The sequence below is a fragment of the Neophocaena asiaeorientalis genome, unplaced genomic scaffold (assembly GCF_003031525.2).
Source record: "Neophocaena asiaeorientalis asiaeorientalis breed wild unplaced genomic scaffold, Neophocaena_asiaeorientalis_V1.1 scaffold72, whole genome shotgun sequence".
NCBI lineage: Eukaryota > Metazoa > Chordata > Mammalia > Artiodactyla > Phocoenidae > Neophocaena > Neophocaena asiaeorientalis.
The window spans coordinates 13,417,145-13,440,378 of NW_020185336.1; the positions used below are offsets into that span (position 1 = coordinate 13,417,145).

Below are 23,234 nucleotides of genomic sequence, written 5' to 3' on the forward strand. Positions count from 1 at the left end.
TATTCCATGACCCTGGTGTTAGTTAATGCAGAGACTAGAAAACTAGACTCTATTTCTGTTCTTTTTAAATAGTTCTAACACACAGAAAATTATATTGTGTTTTAAAATCTTGGTAAAAGTTTGTTGCTTGTGTAAGAGTAGCCTCTTAATTCTCATACTTAGTGGTTAGTAATTTTAAGTTGTATCATTTAGATCTTGAGCCATTTCATGTGTGTGCACACCAGAATCCTTCCTCTTTAGAGTCTCCTTATAAAATGAAATATTTGATAGAACTCTACTATGTCTCTCATGTTCATTCTTCCTTCCTTCCTTCCTTCCTTCCTTCCTTCCTTCCTTCCTTCCTTCCTTCCTCCCTCCCTCCCTCCCTCCCTCCCTCCCTTCATTCCTTCTTCCTTTCCCCTCCCTCCCTCCCTTCATTCCTTCCTTCTTTCTTCCTTTCCCCTGCCTCCTTCCCTCCCTCCCTCCCTCCCTTCATTCCTTCTTTCTTCCTTTCCCCTCCCTTCCTCCCCTCCTTCCTTCCTTTCTCTTTCTTTCTTTCTTTCTTTTTTGACTGTAAACTCTGGGGGCAAAGACTGTATTTTCAGTGATTCACAACTACATTTTGTTTATATTTTAAACAATCTTGCATGAAAAGTGAAATGTATATGTGATTTTAATTATTATAATATATACTATTCTCTTCCAAAACTTCTTACATTGGTGATGTAAAGAAGTCCTCTATTTTTGCTTGAAATAGTCCTTTAGATTAGAGTAGTCTTTTGTTACATTATGTCCCTCTGTGGTTCCTTAAGAGGAAGTGATACCTGCAGAGCACTTTTAAAGATATTTTCTGGGTTAATGTTCAAGATAACACATTGAAAAGGAAGCTATAATTATGTCTAATGAGGGCTCTTCTGGTTGCTAGAGATGAGAAAAATGAATACTAATTTTAATTTGTGCTTAAAATATATTTTACTAACTATATTGATTTTTAAATATGACAAATGTATCTTGTAGATATTAATCTTCCTTGCTTATATTTTCCTAGAGAAACTAGATGAAAATGTGTTCCAACTAGTCTCTATATATTGACATATGTGCTCTATGTATATTGACATAGTTGAAGCTGCATTTAATACAACTAATTAGAAACATTTTGAAAATTTTTAGGTTTGTTGTATTGGAATTTCTAATATGATACAAGGTTTTGACTCAAGCTTTGTATGCAAGAAGAGGTGGAAGATTTTTCTTATCTCTTTATCATTTTATTAACTTGTATTTCTCTGTATCCTAGGAAAATTGTACATTCAAGGAATATTCCAAAAAGTGATAATCTTAGAGCACTTGGGTGCTTTTCTGTTTCATCAGTGCTGATATGTTAGGTACCTAGGGAAATAATGCTTCAGGGCCTTCTTGACAAGACAACTTCGTGGGTGGCTGGGGGATATTTATGTTTGTGCTCATGTTGGGATGGAGTGGCAGATGGTATAGGGACCTCTCTCCATTGGTAAAGCAGTGCAATCAGCTTCTTTGCAGGTGTGTTACTTCATTATACTTGTAACATCATTCCTGTGTCCATAACTGACTGAAATGTCAAGTTCCAGAAATGTAAGGCATTGGGTCAGGTGACCAGTAGTAGGACCTAGTTTATAATGCAATAAAGGAATAATGTTAAGGTATGTTTGAGGGGAAATAACAAATATGATTTTACTGCTGAATTTCCATGTTTAATATGTATATTAACTTTTTTTTTAAGTTGCATGTTAACCTGGTAAAAAGTATTGTCTCTGCTTTATGCTTTGAGTAAAAAGAACAGCAAAAAAAAGACAAGTTAAATTGTTACCCTATTATGTACTATTACATATACCTTTTCTTTTAGAAAAGGTTAATTATAATTACTATTCACACATCCATGTTGTCAGTGTTTTCATTCTGGTTTATTGTCTTAATGTGTGCAGACTTGGTGATGGTAGCTCTATTAACTGTCCAGGGCTGGGATCGCCAGGGCAATTGGAAAGGTATGACGGTTGCATTATGCAAATGAAAAAACGATTGTCCTCATCTTCTCTAGGAACCTTTTTATGGAACTCCGTCAACTAATAGCATTCTATCTTTTACTTCTGGGTACTTGAATTGGACATGAACCTGATAAACAGTGCGACCAGTTTGTGTGATTAATTTGTCTTAAAATGTGAGGAAGGTCCAGTCGTTTAAAGTGAATATTTTTTAAAGTGAACAGTCATGAGAATGGTTGACAGTAAACTGGAGAAAACGGAGGAAAAACGTTGCGGATGCCTGGGGACGGCACCTCCACACACATGCTTGTTGAGTAGCGGTCTTTCTCCCCTCTGCAATGTAAGCTGCAGGACCACAGTGACCACGATTGCTGTGTTTACCAGTTTACATCTCTCAGCGCCAAATACGGTGCCTAGTATGTGACAGGTGTTCAGTTTATACGTGTTGACAGACAAATTAATGAACTATTAACATTTTTGTGTCCTGTCCCCCACCATGAATGAGTTTTTCTTACGTCTGTGATTGTAGCATACTACCTCATTTAATTCTTATTTCAATTTTTATCTCAACTTTTATTTAATTCTGCCTTATTTCAAAAGGAATTCAGGGTGACTATTTTTCTGACTAGTTCTTCTAGTAGGAATAAGACATATTTCCTTAAAAATGGCCTAAAAGCATCATGCGGTGCAAATAAATATATACAAATTTTATTTCTTTGAGATCTGTGTGAATCGGCATCTAGGAATGTCAGGAATGCAGCAGAGTTTGTGGTTTGCTATCTGTAGACATTGAAATAGTAAATGGTACAACAGCTCTTTTGGGAAAAGATCTGTGTCATCATCTTCTTGATCTTTTATGCCCTTCCTTTTTTTAGTTTTCACATCTGGAATATCCTCTTTTGGGTGCTAAATAAACTTTATCCCATGAAAAGAATATTTTCACAATGTAAAATAGCCTCCGGCAGTCCTTTTGAATGTGTTCCTAATGACTGGAACCAACTTTTGGGGGATCCCATGAGTTGGGCTGCCTAAGTGACCAGTTATTCGCATCACTACATGGCTTACATTCTAGCAAATCATTCTGTATCAAAATGGATAAAATCTTTTTGAAACAGATCCAGTGTTTGAATTCTTCTAGTATTCAAATCCCCAAGTAATCTTCTACTGTATTTCCATTATTTTATTTTACAAGGAACATTGTGATTGACATCTTCCAGTGAAAGTTGTTTTCATAGTTAGGAGTATTTCTTTTGACTAGAATCCCAGAAGAGAAAATGGTTTGATGGGATTTGAGAATGCCTATTATTCCATGTTTTATTAGTATTGTATATTTTGGGTGGGGGAGTTTCCACTCTAATAAAAGGATAAGCACATATTTGATTATTGAGACTATTTTTCTTATATGCTTCAATGTCCTCTTAATTATTCTTTTGTTCATTTATTGTTAGAATCTTAGTGTTTTTCTTGTAAATGGAATAAGTTCTTTAAATACTAAATATATTAGTCCTTGATCATTAAACTTCCCCATTTGTCCCTTTAATTTTAATAATTATCTTTTCTTTCTTTTTAAAGATTTTATTTATTTTTGGCTGCATTGGGTCTTCCTTGCTGCACGTGGGCTTTCTCTAGTTGCGGCTAGCGGGGGCTACTCTTCGTTGTGGTGCGTGGGCTTCTCATTGTGGTGGCTTCTCTTATTGCGGAGCATGGGCTCTAGGTGTGCTGGCTCATTAGTGTGGCTTGTGGGCTCTAGAGTGCAGGCACAGTAGTTGTGGCACACGGGCTTAGTTGCTCCAAGGCATGTGGGATCTTCCCAGACCAGGGCTCGAACCTGTGTCCCCTGCATTGACAGGCAGATTCTTATCCACAGCGCCACCAGGGAAGTCCCTATAATTATCTTTTTAGCATATAAAAGTGTTTATGAAAATAAAAAAATTACATAAGAAATGCATGATTTCTTTGTGTGAAAAACAGAAAAGAGACATAATAAGCAAGAAGAAAATTAAAATCATTCAGGGCTTCCCTGGTGGCGCAGTGGTTGAGAGTCCGCCTGCCGATGCAGGGGACACGGGTTTGTGCCCCGGTCCGGGAAGATCCCACATGCCACGGAGCAGCTAGGCCCACGAGCCATGGCCGCTGAGCCTGCGCATCCGGAGCCTGTGCTCCGCAACAGGAGAGGCCACAACGGTGAGGGGCCCGCGTACCGCAAAAAAAAAAAAAAAATCATTCACTGTCTCATCATTCTAATAAAACCAGTATCAACACTTTGGAATGGGTATATATTTGAGTCAATATTTTGAATACAGAATTCTAAAAAACCCTGTAATTTTTCCACAATATACTATAAACATCTTTTACACATGAAACATTATTTTACTGGATGTATTATGTTTGCCTGTTTGGATTATCATAATTTATCTAACCAGTCTTCTGTTGTTAAATTGTTCCTTAGTTCTCACCTTTAAAAATAATACAATTAATACTTGAATTTATTTTTTATTCAAATTACAAATTGAATTGCTGTGTAAACGTGTTTGAATTTTTAAAAGGCGTTATTGACATGTTGCATAATTGTCTTACCCAAAGAGTACCCACATCCTGGTCAATTCTTACTCAAGCACATAACCATCTCTATATTAAGACACTTTTTTAAATTTTTTATTTATTTTTGGCTGCTACTCTTCGTTGCGGTGCACAGGCTTCTCGTTGCGGTGGCTTCTGTTGTTGCGGAGCACGGGCTCTAGGCACGTGGGCTTCAGTAGTTGTGGCATATGGGCTCAGTAGTTGTGGCTTGCGGGCTCTAGAGTGCAGGCTCAGTAGTTGTGGCGCATGGGCTTAGTTGCTCCACGGCAAGTAGGATCTTCCCGGACCAGGGTTTGAACCCGTGTACCCTGCTATGGCAGGCGGATTCTTAACCACTGTGCCACCAGGGAAGTCCCAAGACATTTTATATTATAGTAAGATTTGTTGACCTGTTCATTGCTCCTCACAGGCCATCACTGCTCTCCAGGCATTTTCAGGTTGTGCTGTACGTTGACTCGTTCTCCCTCACTTAGCAAAGGGCAGCACAGAGCTTCTCTCTACCCTCGACTTTTCTGTGATCTTTAGCCTTTAATTATTGTGCAAAGTTTATTTGTTAATCCACTTGTATCCATCATGTGCTAATCATAGACTTTTTTTGGAAGAACAGAAGGGAAAAACCTAAAAAAGGTACTCTCAGCTCATGTTTTTTTAATGTGGGGGAAGAGTAATCTCTAACCATCTAACAGAGATGACTGGTCTTCTGCCTTGGTGATGCTTTCCTGCAAATATGTCAGTGTACAACTGGCAGCCTTTAATGCTAGTCCTTTTGCTTTTCTTTTAAAGGTTCTTTGTTTTAGAGGAAGTTTACATTCATTTTAATAATAGAGATTGTACTCTTTCCCAGTGTGACTGAAACTCCCATCTTACCGTTATCTCTCGCAAGAAAATTGCTTTTGATGAACAAGTTTTTAAGTTGCAGGAACACATCTTTGTATATTTCAAACACTTACTGTTTCATCCTTTTAAATTCTTAGCTACTCTCTGGGTATGTTTGAGGTATGAGATTGAACATCTTCATAGATTTTTGGTCATTTGTATTATATAAATTTTCTACCTCCTTTGTACATTTTGCTCCTGCTTTGTGAAAGTTGTTTTAAAGCACAATGATCTTTTGCCATGTGTCATTAATCTTTTTACCTGTTGTGTGTGTGTGTGTGTGTGTGTGTGTGTGTGTGTGGTATCTTAAGTTGGTCTCAGAAGAATTAAAAATTTTAATTGGATATATTAAGCTTTCTTTATGGTTTGTTGTTCAAAACTTTTGTGATGGAGAAGATGGAAAATAACTATACCTAATGGTTGTAGGATATTTTTTTTGTACGCTGAGTAGATGATAATGACTTTATATTTATTCCTTTTTTCCCCCAGTAAACTGTTTCTAGTTAATGTGATAGGATCAGTAAAGAGGACATGATTGGCTTTTTATCTACTGGAATATATTTCCTACATTTTCTTTGTTTTTAGGATTTTGCCTTTTTTGTAGAACCCTACTTAAGCCATACATTGAATACAATTCAAAGGTAAAAAGTGTTGAAAGTCCTGTGTTAATTCCTTCAAAATATATATCCAGTGTCCATCTATTAATGTCCAACATATTAAGGGATTTGTTAAATTATAAGGTGAAACATGCTGCCATTAAATTTTCTTTACAAGATTTTAACAGTGTGGGGAAATAACTGATGTGACAGGTAAGTGGGGAAGAAAGGATACAAACTTTTACATCTAGTATGATCTCAACTATGTTTAGGAAAAAAGCATAGAAAAAAGGAAGAAAATGTATCCTAACAGTATATATTACAGGTTGTTGTAAGATGACAGCATTATGGTTGATATTTTTCTGATTCTTTATGCTTTTGTACATGCCAGATATTCTGTATTGAGCACGTTACGTTCATACTTAGAAACCAGCGTTGGATCATTTTTGTTTGTTTTTAAAGAATCATCTTAATGGGGTAGGAAAAATACAAAAATGTTTCTAATTTATAAGTAAATGAGATGCAACTCTGTTTTTTTGTTTGTTTTATCTTCGTCTAACTGCATTTGGGGCATTATGAAGAGAGATCAAGGTGATTAGTAAATATTAATTCACTGATACAATACCATTTGCAAACTCCAGTTGCAAGGTTGATTAATTTTGATAGAATTCCCATCAATCATTGTGGATATAAAGATACGAACTACTCTTTTAGCTTGTTGTTGATATTTTACTGCTTTTGAAGGATTCTTGACCATGGATAAGATCCATTCAAATGGTTATTTTTCAAAAGATACAAGCAAAATGCAGTGAGAGTTAGAAAAAAGAGGTATTATTTCCTGTGCGGGGTTCAAGAACTCTTCATATAAGCAGGCTGGTATAGTAAACCAAACACTAGGCTGGGAGACAACCTGAGTGATAAACTTAGATCTGCCGTGTACGCACTTCCAGTGCTTTAAGACCTCAACTTCCTCATTTGCAAAACCCTTTTTTCTTAAGTGATATTCTGTGAAACCCCATGTAAAACAAAAACAGATAAAATTGTTGTTTTATTTCTGTCCATTTTCTGTAAGTTGCCACATTTACTGGGTGAAAAAAAGGGGGAGCAGTATAATTAAAATTTAATTAGTATCAAATTTAATTAAAATTTTACATTTATTTAGAATTTTAAAAAATGTGTTCACTTTTTGAAAATAGGAAAATAATAATTGACAAAAAATGGGAAAGATGGATTTACTAAAGATAGAAATAAATTTTAAATGTTTAATGGTCTTTTTGTACATATAAATAGTGTTAGCATTTTGGCTTCATTTTAATAAAAATAGGATGTATTTGAGAGAGAGAATGGTAGTCAGTTTTTAAGAAAATATAAAATTTTTTTCACATTATTAAGTTGCCTGCTTGTTTTCTGTACTTGATAAATGAGAGCCAAATTAAAATTATTTATAGTTTAATGGATTGCTTCACTAATATTTGCCAGGTGAGAACATTACTTTAATAAAAGATGTTTATACAACATTTTTCATGGTGAGTATGGCTCTCAAATGTTTTATTCTTATATTATCATTTGATTAAACAACAAATTCATTTGATTCAGACAAAATTATTTGCTACCCCTTAAAATGAATGCATTTAAGAGTCCCTCTATGAAAAAGCAAAGTTGATATATAAGGGAATTATACCAAATGGGTAACAGTGGCTCTCTGTAAGGAATGGGATTGTGGGAAGGTATAAAAATGACTTAGTTGTAACTATTATTTTTATTTAATAATTTAATTATTAGATTAAATTTCTGTAATTAGTATCAAATAATTACAATTAAACAGTATGTTATACTTTTGATATAAAGTTGGAACAGAGCAATATAAGAAATAATATATCTAGTGAATAATGACTATAAGCAAATATAATTTTCAGCTGACTTATCAAAATTAATTATAATTAATGTGCTGAATTTGAATGTTAGAAAACAAGCTAACACTTTAAACATTAGTAATGTATTAAAAGTAAAATGACTCTTACTTTAAAAGAGGATTCAGGTAATTCACGCTAAACTTTCTTTTGACTTTAAGCTGCCGACAAGAGTGCCAACGTGATGACTTTCTGGGTACCGTTGCTGTAAACAAGCATATATTCCATTCCTGCTGTGTGAAAAGGAGCCACATGTAATGATTGTGGTCGTATTCAAGGACAGAGTGCTGAGGATATCATTTCCATAGACAGTACAATGCTGCAGCTGGCTCTGTCAGTCTAGGAGGAGAGTGCACTTAAAAAAAGACCATGAAGTAATTTGCAGTTCAGGGGCAGTGTTTTAAAGGAAATGAGCTGGAAGTCTACTCACGAAAGTCAAAGGAAACCTTGTGCTGTTTTTTCTTTTTAATGTTTTTGTGTCTTCAAAGTGTAACCATACCAGCTTGCATAGCCCACGTTAGGAATTCAGGAAAGGGTGGACAGCGTTAAGAATTTTGCTTTTTGGAAAAGTTCTTTGGCGGGAGACCTTGGAAGAAAAAATTATATACATGTCTGGAATTTAAACCTACATTGGTAATTTCATCTAAGACATTTAAGAAATGTGTTTCAGGGATATTTATTAGTTATCTGTTCCCTTGCAGTGCAAGGCTGACAAGCATATAAGTGCACGAGTCCCAACAGCATGAAAGCAAGGAGTCAGAGTTCCCACCCTCCTTGGCTCAAAGGAAACACAAGTGAGTAGCATTCAGTGGACCAATAACCTGACCAAAAATCCATTAAGTGCATAGCTAGTTTTCCTAGGACAATATTTTAGCTACAAGTGATTTTTTGACACCATGTGTATCTCCTCACTCCTCTTCTCTAGTGTCCAAAAATGTATCTTTCAGCTTCTATATACAATAGCAAAATAAAATTCAACAGATACCTGAATACCTACCATGTCTTAGAGATGGTGCTAGGGGTCAGGGATGTAGAGAATGAAACCACGTATGTTCCCAGGTTGCTTAATCTCGTGGGGAAGATTTATGAACAGTTAGCTTGGGCAGTGTTAGAAACGTAACATTAGACATGTAAGTATTTCTGCTTCTAGTTGTAAGATTTCTGGCCCAAGACTCATGAGAAATAAGTCTGTGCCAGAGCATCTCTCTCTTTTATTAGGTGTCAGTCACATAGCTTGGTTCCTCTTTGGGATGTATTTTTTTCATATTTGTGCCTACTGACTCCTCTTTCACCCTATATTGTGGGAATTCCTCAAGACACACCACCACTCTGCTATTCCAAGTCATTCAGGGTATTACCAAACCTCCCTCTCCATCCCTGACCATTTGCTTTTTATTGAGACTCACGTTGCCTACAGACATATGTTGCCTGTGTGATTGTTCAGATGTCTGAAATGTGATGTGTATGTCAGAAAAATTCATCTTCCCTGTTACCCACCTCTTGCTTCCTTTTTCCATTTTCTCAAATTTCATTACCATTGATCTTCTCTTGGTCCTTCAAGTAACAACGTCCTTACATAGAATGGCCTCTCCTTTTCCCTTCCCTCTCTCGCTTCAACCTTTGTTGCCAGTATCTGTGTTTCTTTCCTTCTTTCCAACTTCAAACAAACATTTGGAAAGTTCTCCTGGTTTAAACTCAAAACTTTATTCCTTCCTCAAGTCTGTTCTTTCAAAATTACTGCTCAAGTTATTTAATACTAATCAGTTACATTATCACAAAAGTACTAGTATACCAAGTATTTTTAAAAGATAGATTTATCAGAACAATGACAACATTTCAGAGATGTTTGCTAGTGATTATACATTTAAATTAATAATGTTCTGTATGCATATACTTCTTGAATTCTCAGTCCACTCAACAAAAATGGTATTAAAATTAATTCTAAGGTATTGTTTGAAAAGTAAGTGGATAGAAACAGCTCTGAGTTGAACTTTAACATGTATTCAGAGATTTTTCTAGTTGTCCAGATGTTTATCCTTTCCTCCTTCAAATACTGGAACCACCTAAATAAGTCTGTTGAACCAAAAATCCTATAAAATGATCAGATGCTGCTGAATTCAACTGGCTGGTTTTCTACAGATTTACCTATTTACCTGTAAACCAAAATAAGTCAGAGATTCCTTGAAGTTGTTTATTTCTCCCGTAATTGTCCAAGGCAGGTGTTCCAATTTGATGGCCAGGTCCTTCCGTCTTGGGACTCTACCATCCCCAAGGCCTTGCTGTTAACTGCATCAAGGCTGAAGAAGGGGACAGAGCATGGAGGAGATATGTCTCCTTCTTAAAGGCCTCAGCCCTAAAAGTGGCATGCCTGACTTCTGATCATATTCCATGGGCAAGAGCTGGTCACGTGGCCACCACAAGATGCAAGGGAGGCTGGGAAATACAGTCCCCGGCTGGAGAGCCACTTCTTGGTCACCACTGTATCACAATCAATGAGTGGGATTTGGTAGACAACAACTCTCTCTGTCATGTAGGGCATTTGGACAAGTTGACAAATGATTACAGTATGGCAGTAAAGAATACATTTAACTCAGTTAACTCGGACTGGGGGACAGGTCAAGGAAGGCTTTGGGGAGAGAGTGGCATTTGAGCTGTGTCTTAAAAGAAGAGTGAAAGTTAACCAGGTGAAGAAGAGGAAATGATTTGAGGCAGAGAAAACATGTGAAAGATAAGGAGATATAAAAGTATGATAAGGAGAACAAAAGTAGTGCAGTATAAGTGGGTTGCATTGCAGAGCTGTGATAAGGTGAGCCAAAAGACGTGGCTAAAGAGGCTTTAGATTCAAAGGAAAACTTGCGTATTCAAAATTTTGTAGGATGTAGAATCCACAAGGTTTGGATGGGAGATGAGGTCTGAGATAGTGAAAGGTCATACTACCTATGGCCTTGTAACCATGGGGGAAATTTTGGATTTTATTGTAAATAAGGCTAAACTAAGGACACACATGTATTTATTCAATCACAACAACCATATTCTGCCCCTACTCCCCAGAATACAACATTTCCTAAGTGGTACATGTCAACATAGTGTACTAGCATGGGACTCATTATTTTAGAGTGACATTGACATGTTTATTTGAATTAATGTTCTCAGCTGAGCTGTCTCATGGTGAGAACAAGTTCACATGCAACAGAAATGAAGACAACAGGTATAGGGAGAGGAGGGAGAATGAAAATAATGCCAAACAATGCTAATGTGAATTTTTTCTAAAATGAAACGTTTTGGGTATGGTTTTGCAAAAGCCAAGCCAAGATTCAATGTTGGGGGTAGTCTCCAAAAGGAAAGTTTTCCTCTCATTTAAGATAATGGTGCCATTTCCTCCAAAGGCTGTGGTCCAGTTCTCATGGTGTCTATGACAGGCACTGGCCCAACAACTCCATGCAGAGGATTTGGGGAAGAGTTCAAGAGAGGTTCAAGAGAATTTATATTAGAAAACTCCTACTTCTAAATAAGAATCTGGGACCTGATAATATGAAGATGCACTCTTCAAAAGAGCCCTCTTGAGACTCAAGGAAAAATTTTAGGAAAGGGGAAGGTCTCAGAGTTGAAGAGCAGACTTTGACACAGCTGCCTGTAGGATATGATATGAGAGGCATTTTTGAGAGGATTTCCTATTCAAAATGGCAACGTAGCTAATTTTGAATAGCTAATCCCCAGACTCCTTGCTAACCCCAGGAACTTTCCAAAGTGCTTGGTATTAAAATGTCATTCCATTGGTCAGGGTGAGATTTTTGTCTTAGAGTACAGTGGAATTGCCTTTACCCTGATATGGTGGATGCGTTAATAGCTGAGTAACAGACAGGAATCCCATTTTGTAGAGTGTCTCCTGAAGCACCTAACTCCACCCACAGCAGGTGCCCCTTCTTGCCCACATGAGGTATTGCAACACTTCAGTGGACAGCTCAGCTCTCCTCTACCATTTTCCTTACTTTCCTTTCCCCAAGCTCAGCAGACAACCTTGCTTCATAATTTTTTGAAAAAACAGTCAAGGCTATGAGGTGTTAATTTCTTGATTTTCCTGCCCTCTTATCTACATATTTACCTCCCTCTGCCCATTTCTGGGAATTTGTTTCCTCCGCTCACTGAGGAAAGACACACAGATTCTACAAAATGTGTCCTTGAATTTCTAGACATCTAGGCAAAAAGGATTTCCAAAAGGGAGGGAAGCAAGTGGCCCTGCTGTGAGGAGAAAACTGACCTTGACCTTGGGCCCCATCTCTGCAGGGGAGGCGGTGTAGGCTGGTGGTGGCCAGCCAGGGTTTTAGCTGGATTCAGTTTTGACTCATCTCTCCATCCCTTACTGACTGTGTAATTTGGAGCAAATTAACCTCTGAGCCACCTCTTTTAGCTTCACTTCTCTTTGGAAAATCGGAATAATGTCTACTTTGTAATGAGAATTAAATGAGATCATACAAGTGTGGAGGAAAGAAAATGTAATTTAAAAACCTAATTTCAGTTGCTTCCACGTGAACCGTCCTCAACAGGGGAAAACTTATCCTTTTGATTAGGAAAGCATATTGATGGGCCACCTACTTCTGAGAGGCAAAGTACAGACCCAACTGGATCAGAGAGGTTGGGATATAGTGGGTATAAATGTAGCTTGCTCTGAGTAAAGAAGCAGTGAGACTTTCAAATTTTCTCCCTGAAACCCAAGGAAAGCAGTTTGGACCCTGGAACTAGAGGAAAAAGCAATGGGGGAATAAGCCCAGAGCGCTCTTCCCAACGGGCATAGTAGATAATAAAGTGATGGCTGCTTTTTCTTTGATGCTCCAGTTTCTTGTTACCCTTTCCTGTGTCTTCAGAGAAGCTTTGCAGCTTCCTTAGATTTGTATTAACACTGCCTTAAGGAATCAGTGGAAGGTCATGTTCAGAGCAGGCTGGGGCAGGCCACAGGATGTCGATAGGGAATCAAGAGTTGCGTCTAGGGACTGGGAGCAAGTGGTGAGAAGAACCACCAGGAAAATGTAACTTCCTCTCTGGCGCTCCTCAGAAATATTAGGAAGGGAGCTGGACTCTCCTAGTTATCCATTTATTTGCATTTTGGAGACTTTGTATCCCTTTGAGCCCAAAAACCTGGAGGACTTGGGGACAAGTGAAATACACTGAGTACTTTGTACTGCCACCACCTTAGAATAAGCTACCACCCCCTCTAACCTGGACTACTGCAAGTGCCTCTTACACATACAGCATCTTCCATTGTCACTTCCAATCCATTCTTCACACAATTGCCAAAAGAAGGTATTTTAAGCATAAAATGGATCAAGCCACCACCCTACTTAAATCTTTTCTTTGGCTTCCCCCTGGATAAAATCCAAACTCCTTATCTTGACCTATTAGGCCTGCATGTTTCCATGAGCCACCTTGTGTGGTGCCCAATGGCGCCCTTCACCGACAGTGCTCCAGGACCCTCAGGGTCCGTACACACCCTTCTGTCTTCTGAAGTCCTCCTCACCCTCTTCACGTGTCTGGCTCATCCCACTCCGGTCTCAACACCAGTGTCACCTTCTTGGTGCGATCTTCCCTGGCCACTCTAGGTAAATAGGTCTCGCCCTCTGACCCTTGCTATTATCTATTGTGATACTCTGGCTGTTTCTTCATCACACTTACCCAGTTTTGTGATTATTCATCTTTTTGCTTGCTTATTTACTATCTGTCTCCATGAGGGCAAAGGCTTTGAGTACTTCACAAACCCCACCATGCCTCTAGCACCTGCCTTAGTGCCTGAACCCTAGTATAGGCACTCAGATATTTGAAGGATGGATAGATGAATGAACGTGCGTCCAGAGTAACACCATTCAATAGAAGTATAATGTGGGCCACATATGTAATTTTAAATTGTTCGGTGGTTACATGTAAAAGAAACAGTAAAATTAATTTTAATAGTGTATTTTATTTACCCAGTATATCCAAAATCTTATCATTCCAGCACGTAGTCAACATAAAAATTATTAATGAGAAATTTTACATTTTTTTGTACTAAGTCTTAAAAATCCATTGTGTATTTTACACTGTCATCGCATCTCAGTTTGACCTAGCCACATTTCAGGTGCTCAGTAGCCACATGTGACTCTTGGACAGTGAGGTCTAGAGCATACTAGGGCTTCATATGTGGTAGCTTACATGATAAAAGTAATGCAAAGCTTCAGATGAAGAAAGGCTCATTTTGAGAGCTGCAGAGAGGAGCTGTACCTACTGGCCAAGTCAACAGTATACCTGAGGCTTCATTCACCCGCTAACATCTGGAACAACAGGGAGACCTAGCGTGCCCTAATGGATGAGTAAGGCTACTGGAAGAGGAGCGAGATGGACATCTGTGCAAAAGCCCTTGCCTTCCAGATGCCACAGAGCGAGTGCAGAGAGGACAGCAGAACAACAGGCTTGCTGTATGGGTGGGAGGACAGTGGACAGCAGGCTTTGCCGGAAAGTTCTCTGCCAGCGGAGTATCTCAGAATGGAATCCATCCAGACACCATCAGAGATCTTGCAGAAACATACTGTTTCTGGGGTTTGTTGGTAACAGAGTATGTAACGCTGATTTTTTTTTGGTGATTTTTCTTCTTTTGATTAAAACTTCCTTTGGCTAATTTGTGGCCAAGCATGCTTCCAGTTAGGAAGTTAGAACCAGCCAGTTAGGCTGTCTACTGAAGAGTTTTAACCAGTTTTCTGGGTAGGAAATTGTCTCCTAAAAAAGTGACTTTTAGATGAGAGCGTCTCACTAGATAATATTCACCACTGCATCCATGGCACAGTGCTTGGGAGAAAAATCCATTATGTATATTTAAAACTCAGTTGTAATACTCTGAGAGTAAAATGTGCGTAGTATAAAGAGGTAAGCCACTTACTGGTATCCAAAGCAAGAAATGTTTCCCACCCATGTTACGTTTCATCGCTCAATGCCATTATCATCTCTTGTCACTGTGAGTTCCTGAATCAGAGGGACAATAGGGCAATTAGTGCCAAGTCACTGAGCCCACCTCTTTGCTCTTACAGAGCAATCTGGGTAGTGGATTCTGAATCGTTTTGCACAGAGTTCCCAAAGGCGTCAGTGGAGATCTGTAAGCAGGAGCACGTTTATGGATATTTGAGAATTCAGCAGCCCAGATCTGAGAACCCAGCCCACAGTCCAGAGTGAACAGTTCTAACATGTTGACTTCTCCTGAAAATGAAGACCCGTTCTTTGCAAGTTTCAAATAATATCTGCCAGTAATATTTTGTTGGAGATCCATGATTTACAAAAGGTCCAATAATTTTGGTGAGAGGTTTCCTTAGTGGGGTGAGGAAGGTAAGACTCTTTCCCCAGCACAAAGAAAGCTGCTAATTTGATAAAATATCAGCTGTGTTTGACAACAAACAGAAACACGCCATGAAAGCACAACTGTTCATTTCAGACTATATTAATAGAAAAATCTGGTAAACAAAGAAGATTAGCACAAGAACGTTCTACCAAGTAGATCCAATTTCTCCAAGGAAATGTTAATCCATACTCGCTACAGGCTTTCACATTAAAAATAAAAAATGAGTCATCATTGTCTCACTGATTATTTTAAAAGATTTTATAAAGGTTAACGGGTGTTTTGAGTCAAATGAGTCTTTTTTTTAATTTGTTTTTCTCCCCTTCAAATACTTATAATGAAACAAAATATTAAAATATATTTTTAAGTTCTTAAGGGGCCCTTGCCAGTTTCATTTCTCTTTCCCTCTTAAACTATATTATGTCTGAGCTCCAGTGTATTTTCTACTTGCTATATATGCATGTATCCAGAGATAAAATACAGTATTGCCTTTGCATTTTTAAATTTTCAAATAAATGGTAACTACTGCTAATACTTTGTGTCTTCTTGCAGAAACTTCTGTGACCATACAAGCATATATAATTTTTTACATACATAAGTTCATATACACATTTCCACACCTTGTGCTTTTCACTTAATATGTCTTAGATATCTTTTTATATTTACCCATGTAGAGCTACCTCATTTGACTTAACAGCTCTGAATATTCCATGTTAGATGTACCTCAGTTTATTACCCCAATTTCTTATCAATGGGCATTTAAATTGTTTACTTTCTCCTATTGCAAAAATTCCTCTATTACAAATATTGCTGAAAATGTTTCTGTGTACTTACAAAAGTATACTCATGAACTAAATTTCAAAGGCTGTGTTCATTTTAAATTTCAATAGTCATAACCAAATTGCTCTTCAAGAAGTATGAGAGTGTTTGTTTCCCCCTATTCTGGGTATTGTCAGATGATTTGACATTATTCAAGCACTGGTGAAAAATGGCATTTTATTGCTTGAATTTGCAATTTTCTAATATGTGCAATAAAAGCTCTTTTCATCTGCTTATTGGTCCTTTTTTATCCTGTGAACTGCCTATTCATAGCCTTTTCTCTTTTAAAATTTGATTCCTTTTTCAAGTTGCTATACAAGTGCTTTTTTATATTAGGGAAATTCAACCCATTCTTGTACGTATCGCAATTTTGTTTTACCAATTTTCTTTTGACTTTGTTTATGGTATTGTTTAAGTTACAGAACTCTGCAGAATTTGATTCTTTCTTACTCGAGTCTGGGTCCTTGCCACTCAAAGATTTCCCATTGAACAGTTACAGAACCAAAGCGGGGCATTACTAATAAACCTGCCTCACAAAATTGAGGAATCCCAGACCTTGGAATGGTTCAAACAGGCACTAAAATTTATCTGACAGGACTGTTGTGTGGAGGACAGGGAGACTGGATTTGAAGATATTAAGAGTTCCTTCCACTTTTCAATAAAACCCATGGTGCTATGAAGAATCTGCTTGGAGTCATTTTTTGGAGTCTTTCAGAATGAGCATTTTTGAGTTCTCCTTATTGTCTGTAGTTACTTGCATTTACTGTAGGAGACTTCACTGTCTTGGCTGCAATTTATGCCCATGTGGCTCTCTGGAAATAAAAGAGGTTGGAAATGTGTGACTCGGGCTTATGCCCAACACTCCCCTCCCCCACTCCACACCTCCTCTGCCCTCGAAGGTCCCAGCACCTCCGTGGCCCAGGTGGGGAATGAGGAGTGGGTTTGTGTGACCTGTGAGGCCTCCAAGGGCTGTTGTGGGACCATCTGTTGATCAGCCAGAACGAAATGTACCCCCTTCCCAGCCCACATGTAGCGTGTTTGCCAGCTTCTTGAAGATGGACACATTCCCTTTTCTGTTTACACCATAGACACTCAATAAACAGCAAATGTTAGTAGTCATAATAATCCATGGTTGCCCTGAAAAACAACAAACTCTTGAATAAAATCAGCATTAATGGACTCCAAACAACTGTCACATCTCAGGCGCCTCAGAGTGAGCTTGCTATTTGGTAGCCAATGACCTTTCCTTGCCAGCCTGCCCCTGCGTGTTACTGGAGGGGGACCAACTGCTTTCCCAGAGTGCTCGGGGCAGCTTCCAACAGCTGTGTTTGCCCAACTGTTTGATGTCACCTTCCTATTTAGTCTTCGGACTAGATCTGAGAAAAGAAAACAGCACAACAGCAAGTTCTAAACTGTAAATATGACAAGGCAATAAAATGGCTTGTCTGCTTAGATATTGGGAATGCTCCACAGAGACCAAAAGGCTGGAAGGGGAGGCTAGGATAAGATTTGGAATCCCCATTTCTAATTTAAGGCCTTCAGAAGTCTGGATTTGTTTAGCATGTAAATTCCTTAGAACTGGCATTCCTCAATTGATTGGAGAGTCTGAATCTGGGCTGCTGACAGAGAGTCTAGAGGAGAGCGATGGGTACAGCAGAGTGATTAATCATCTCATTTCTTTAGAAATGGAAACAAAGATCCTCTGTCATTGTGCTGTGGCTTAGCGGTAAGGGATCTGGAGCGTATCTGGAAACAGTCGCCTAGTTCTGGCACTACCTGGGCCAAGACATTTTATCTCTAGGCTTAGTTTATCTCACTTTGCCCATCTGTGTAATGGGAGGGTCAGACTTCATTAGATTGTCTAATGAAACTCTAAGAGCTTCAGTAGCCTTTGCAAAGTTAAACAGAGACCAGAAACTATCCAGGAAGCCTTGACTTTATCCATAAAAAGGGCTTATAAAGACTTTTAAAAATGTTCCCTGTGAATTTTATATAAATTTTGCCACTCCCTAAATCTTCTCTATCTTTCTTTGGAAACTAACTCCAAGGAGGGTTAGTTTCATGAATCTACTCATAGGAGCAAAGGGAATTTGACCAGCTGGAATAATTCCTCAAACTTTTAAACTCTTGAGTCCAGATCTTGTCTATCACTGTCATTGATAACAGAAACAAATATATATTGAATATTTACAGTAAGTAAGAAACTTATTTTGCCAGGAACTTGATTAAAAACAAACTCGGCCCTATGCCTGACAGACAGACTCACATGATCATTGTAGAGGTAAATTTCAGATAACAAGGTAAAACACAGGGGTGGCATTTTCTGGATTACAGTGGAAAATGGCGTCAGGATGCTCTGGATGGGGAGAGCCCTGACAGAAGCCTTGAAAAAGGAGGCCTCAGAGTAGTGAAGTGAAGCTGGGAGGTGCTCCAAGCCAGGAGGAATGATGCACAAGGGCACACAAGAGCAATATTTGGGAGACACTGAGCAGGTGAGCCTCTGAAAGACAGGACCAGTGAAAGCGAGTGGCCAGCAGATTTGGCTGGAAGTGAGGTTGGAGGTTTTGGCAGAAACTGCTAGTTACTTACTCTGATATCTTTTCCTCTCCTCCTTAGTAATCTAACCCTGATTTTTAGCTGAGCTTCTTACTGCTCCGAATTAAATATTACTTTTTCCAAGTTCCTTTGCAGTTAAGTGTGAACATGTGGATGAGTTCCGGCCTATAAAATATTGATACAAGCAGAAATGTTCTGGGGGACTCTAGGAAAATGCATGTTTATCTTTCCCCTTTTTTCCTGCTACTTGGAAAGCAGATGAAGTGGCTTGAGCTCTAGCAACCATCTTGGACCAGGAGGTGATTTGAGAATGGGTATCACATGCTAAAATTTCTAGAGAAGAAAGGAGACTGGGTCATTAATAATGCTTGGAAGCTGCATACGAGCCCAAGACTGCTTATCTTCAGACTTGTTTTATGTGAAAGAGATTTTTAGGGCATAATTCTTTAGTATTTTTCTTAAAAAAAATTCTTTTTATTAAAGTGTAGTTGATGTATAATATTACATGTTACAGGTGTACACTATAGTGATTCACAATTTTTAAAGGTTATGCTCCATTTTTAGTTATTATAAAATGTTGGCTATATTACCTGTATTGTACAATATATCCTTGTAGCCTTTTTTTTTTTTTTGGCCGCACCATGCAGCATGTGGGATCTTATTTCCCGGACCAGGGATCAAACCTGCGCCCCCTGCAGTGGGAGCTCAGAGACTTAACCACTGGACCACCAGGGAAGTCCCCCTTGTAGCTTATTTACTTTATGCATAGTAGTTTGTACCTCTTAATCCCCTACCCCTATCTTGCCCCTCCCCCTTTCCCTCTCCCCACTGGTAACCACTGGTTTGTTCTTTATATGTGTGAGTCTGTTTCCTTTTTTATTATACTCACTAGTTTGTTTCATTTTTTAGATTCCACACATAAGTGATATCATACAGTATTTGTCTTTCTCTGTTTATTTCACTTAGTGTAATACCCTCCAAGTCCATCCGTGTTGTTGCAAATGGCAAAATTTCATTCTTTTTTATATATATACACACTTTCTTTATAGTAATTTCTAATAAAGTTCAATGAAGTTAAGAATAATAATAGTAGCTAACCTTTTTTTTTTACCATGTGTCCTGTATTGCAAAAAGTATATTACATGTATTATTTAATTTAGTGCTAACAGTAACTCTGTATGCTAGGTACTGTTGTAATCTCTATATTTCACATGAGGAAACCGAGTCTTGGAGAAGCTAGTAACTTTCCCAAGGTCACACGGTAGGTTCACAATGGAAATGGACAATATTTCCCTAGTTTTGTTTTTTGTTTTTTTTTTTTGCGGTATGCGGGCCTCTCACTGTTGTGGCCTCTCCCATTGCGGAGCACAGGCTCCAGATGCGCAGGCTCCGGTCGCGCAGGCTCACGGGCGCGCAGGCTCACGGGCCCAGCCGCTCCGCGGCATGTGGGATCCTCCCAGACCGGGGCACGAACCCGTGTGCCCTAGCATCAGCAGGCGGACTCTCAACCACTGCGCCACCAGGGAAGCCCTCCCTACTTGTTTAAGAAGAAGGTTAGTGAGTTCTCTCTGTCGCCCCAGACAGGTATAAACTGAGTCTGGGGTGCTGAGCAGAGATTTCTAGGCTAATAGGTTTTATCTGGCTGGTTCAGAGAGCAGGACATGAATTTTGACACCCTGGGTTTTGAGGACATTTTGACTGTGCCGTCCAAGCATACTATCTGTAGTGATGTTCTTTCTAAATATATCACAGGAGAGAGTTAAAATATAGAAATATATGTAAGTTAAAGGCAAAAAAATGAACCCCCTGTTTATAAATTTATCTTCTTTCTTACAGATTCAAACAACGCATTTGGGTTATGAAGATAAAAGCTTTGCTTATGAACCATGTGTGAGTCACAGTGACTAGGAAATGATGATTCAGCAAATGATTCAACGAAAGTTGACAGTAAGCAAACTATTTCAAGTTCTCTTAGAGTCGTAGAGTTGGAAGGACTGTGGGATGCCGAGGGCCCCCCAGCACTCCTAATCAGAGGTTGTACAGCCGTCTTCCATACCCTTTGAGTTACAGCAACTATTACCTCACCAAGCAGGCTGCTCCTTCGTCAGACAGCTCTAGTTATAAGAATGTCTCTGTCTATGTTAGCCCCTAGTCTACCTCTCTGTGACCCCCCTCGCCCTCCATTGAGCCTCATTCTGCCATTTGGAGCTGCTCAGGGATTCTGTCTAATCCCTCTTCCACATAATATTAACCTATGACTGTGTTTCCAAGTTCCAACTCTGAGGTTGCCTACCTCTGAACAAAAACTAAAACTCTGTGTGTGTGTGAGAGAGAGAGTGTGTGTATGTCTGTGGTATTGAGGGGAGGAAGAAGAGAAGACCAAGTCAGATCACCACTCCAGGACCGGCTGGTTCACTCTGGTGCTTGAACATGCACGTCCAAGCCTACATTTGCTCAGTGCTAGCTGGGCTTGTTACTTTCAAAGGTGATTTTGCCTAGTGCTTTCTAGCTTAGAACATCCAACTGCTCTTTCTGTTGCCTGTGAGTTAACGCATGAGGGAGGATGAGAGTGACTCCTGGGAAAGGTGACTATCTTCAAGTTTACCTCAGTCCATGGAACCCTCAGAGGATGGGCATCCAGATGAGCTATCATTCCAGGAAATACCTCTCTGCCCACACGCTCCCCTCAACCCCCAACACACATACCCTGAGCCCTGAATCAAAGGTAGGGCTGCTGCCACAAAGCTGATGAGGGACAGCTCAGTGGCTCATTAAGAATCGGAGAGGCTATGGCTCCAGAGTCATCATAGTGACAGGGATACTCAAAAGGAGACACAGAGTCTGATGCTGGCTGTTCGACGTGGGAGCCCAGCCACACACATAGGAGAGAGGGCTCTGGTGTCAGCGCTGCAGCTAAATAGCCATCTTCCTTACCTTCTCTGATGGCCAGTGTCCTCATCTATCAAATTTGGTAGGAATCCCTTTCTTGCAGGCCCTAGCACCGATGTTTACTCAGTAGCTCTAAACTTCCTTCCTTTCTTGGCTCAAAATGTTAAGGCAGGAAATAACTTAATGAATATCATTAACTTGAGATTTCCTTTGTGGTTCATTATAAGGAAAAGAAGGAGAGAGGGGGAGAGAGGATATAAATGAATCAAAGGCAGCTGGGTTTGGTAGGATGAACATTGGCCCAGGAGAATCAGGACCCCTGGACTTCTAGCCCCAGGTTCTGCTGCTAACTGGCTGTGTAACCTTGGGCAAGTCAGTTGACCTCTCTGGGTGGGCCTCATTTTTCTCATTTCTAAAATGAATGCCATAAACTGGGAAGTAATTTCTAGTGTATTATACTCACAAAAATTCTAATCCTGTTCTCACTCATTGAAGTTTGTTGTGTACTGTTCACACACCAGGGACAATTTCACAGCCAGGAGCAACTCCCGAGGTCCCTGCTCTCGAGGTGCCTGTTTCCCGGGGAGGGAGACAGATAATGAATAGACAAATACATGGTAATGGCTAGTTGGTGATGAGCACCGCGAGGGACAATAAAGCAAGGCAATGTGATGGAGAGTGGCTGGGCTGGCAAGCGCTGGCCGGCACACGGTGGAAGGAAGTGCTATTTGGGCAGCAGCTTAATGATGGGAGGAAGGGAGCCCAGTGACTATTTGGGGGAAGAATGTTCCAGGCAGGGGTCACAGTAGGTCTGAAGCCTGGAGCTCCCAGGAAGAAGGCCAAGGGGATTGGAGCCCACTCTGGGGAGAAGTGAGCCTGGAGGGGCAGGAAGCAGGCCGATGGAGGAGATTGGATCTCACTCCAGGCGTGGGGACTTTCATTCTATTTTGGTTCTCAGAGCTGTTCAGTCCATGTGTAACAGGGAAAAACTGCTTCTCCCAGCTCCCTCCCATCTCCAGTGGTGCTGAGAGGTGAGAGGTGCTGTAGGTGAGAGAGGGAGGCTGGGGAGGGAGGTGGGCAGGGGAAGTGGGCATCGTAGGGCTCCTTGGAGAAATTGTGAAGTTTATGAGTGAAGGCAGGAGGCTGGCAAGAGAATGGCTTCCCGTTCATCTTGTGTTTTTCAAACTCTGAGTTCACTATTTAGAATGAAGAGAGAAGCCCTATCACATCCCACCTTTCCCTTTTCCCTTGTATTTTCTCCTCTGTGAGAACACGGGGGCAATCAATGGCAGTGCCTATACTTTCCTAGCTTATTTTTAAAATATTTGCTAAGCCAAATAATTATGTGTTGTGCAGAAGCTGTTCCCATATTATCTTCAGTCTTTATTTCAATACAACCTTTTGAAAGCAAAGAAGTAAAACCATTGCTTTCCTGGCCTCGGTGTCTCCCGGGGGCCTGGCTGCATGGGCCGAAGCATGTGGACATCTACTCTCCAGAGGGGCAAGTTCAAGCCCTCTAAAACAAAGAAAAGAAATAACAGAATAAAATAAACTGATAAATGAGTAAAAAAGAGCCAGGCTGGGACTGGATTCACGAATCTAAAGCAAAAAGGGCAGATACTAATGATGGACACGGATCAGCTACTTCCCAGACCTCAGATCA

At 39.6% G+C, this 23,234-nt stretch overlaps 1 protein-coding gene across 1 annotated transcript in view; it reads left to right on the plus strand.

Moving 5' to 3' along the window:
- Nucleotides 1-15,839, plus strand: part of ARL5A (ARF like GTPase 5A) — a 41,953-nt gene extending 26,114 nt beyond the window's left edge. The window contains exon 7 of the transcript XR_003001953.1: nucleotides 8,658-15,839. The gene's annotated coding sequence lies outside the window, so the exon portion shown is untranslated. The remainder of the gene's footprint in view (nucleotides 1-8,657) is intronic.
- Nucleotides 15,840-23,234: the final 7,395 nt, after the last annotated feature.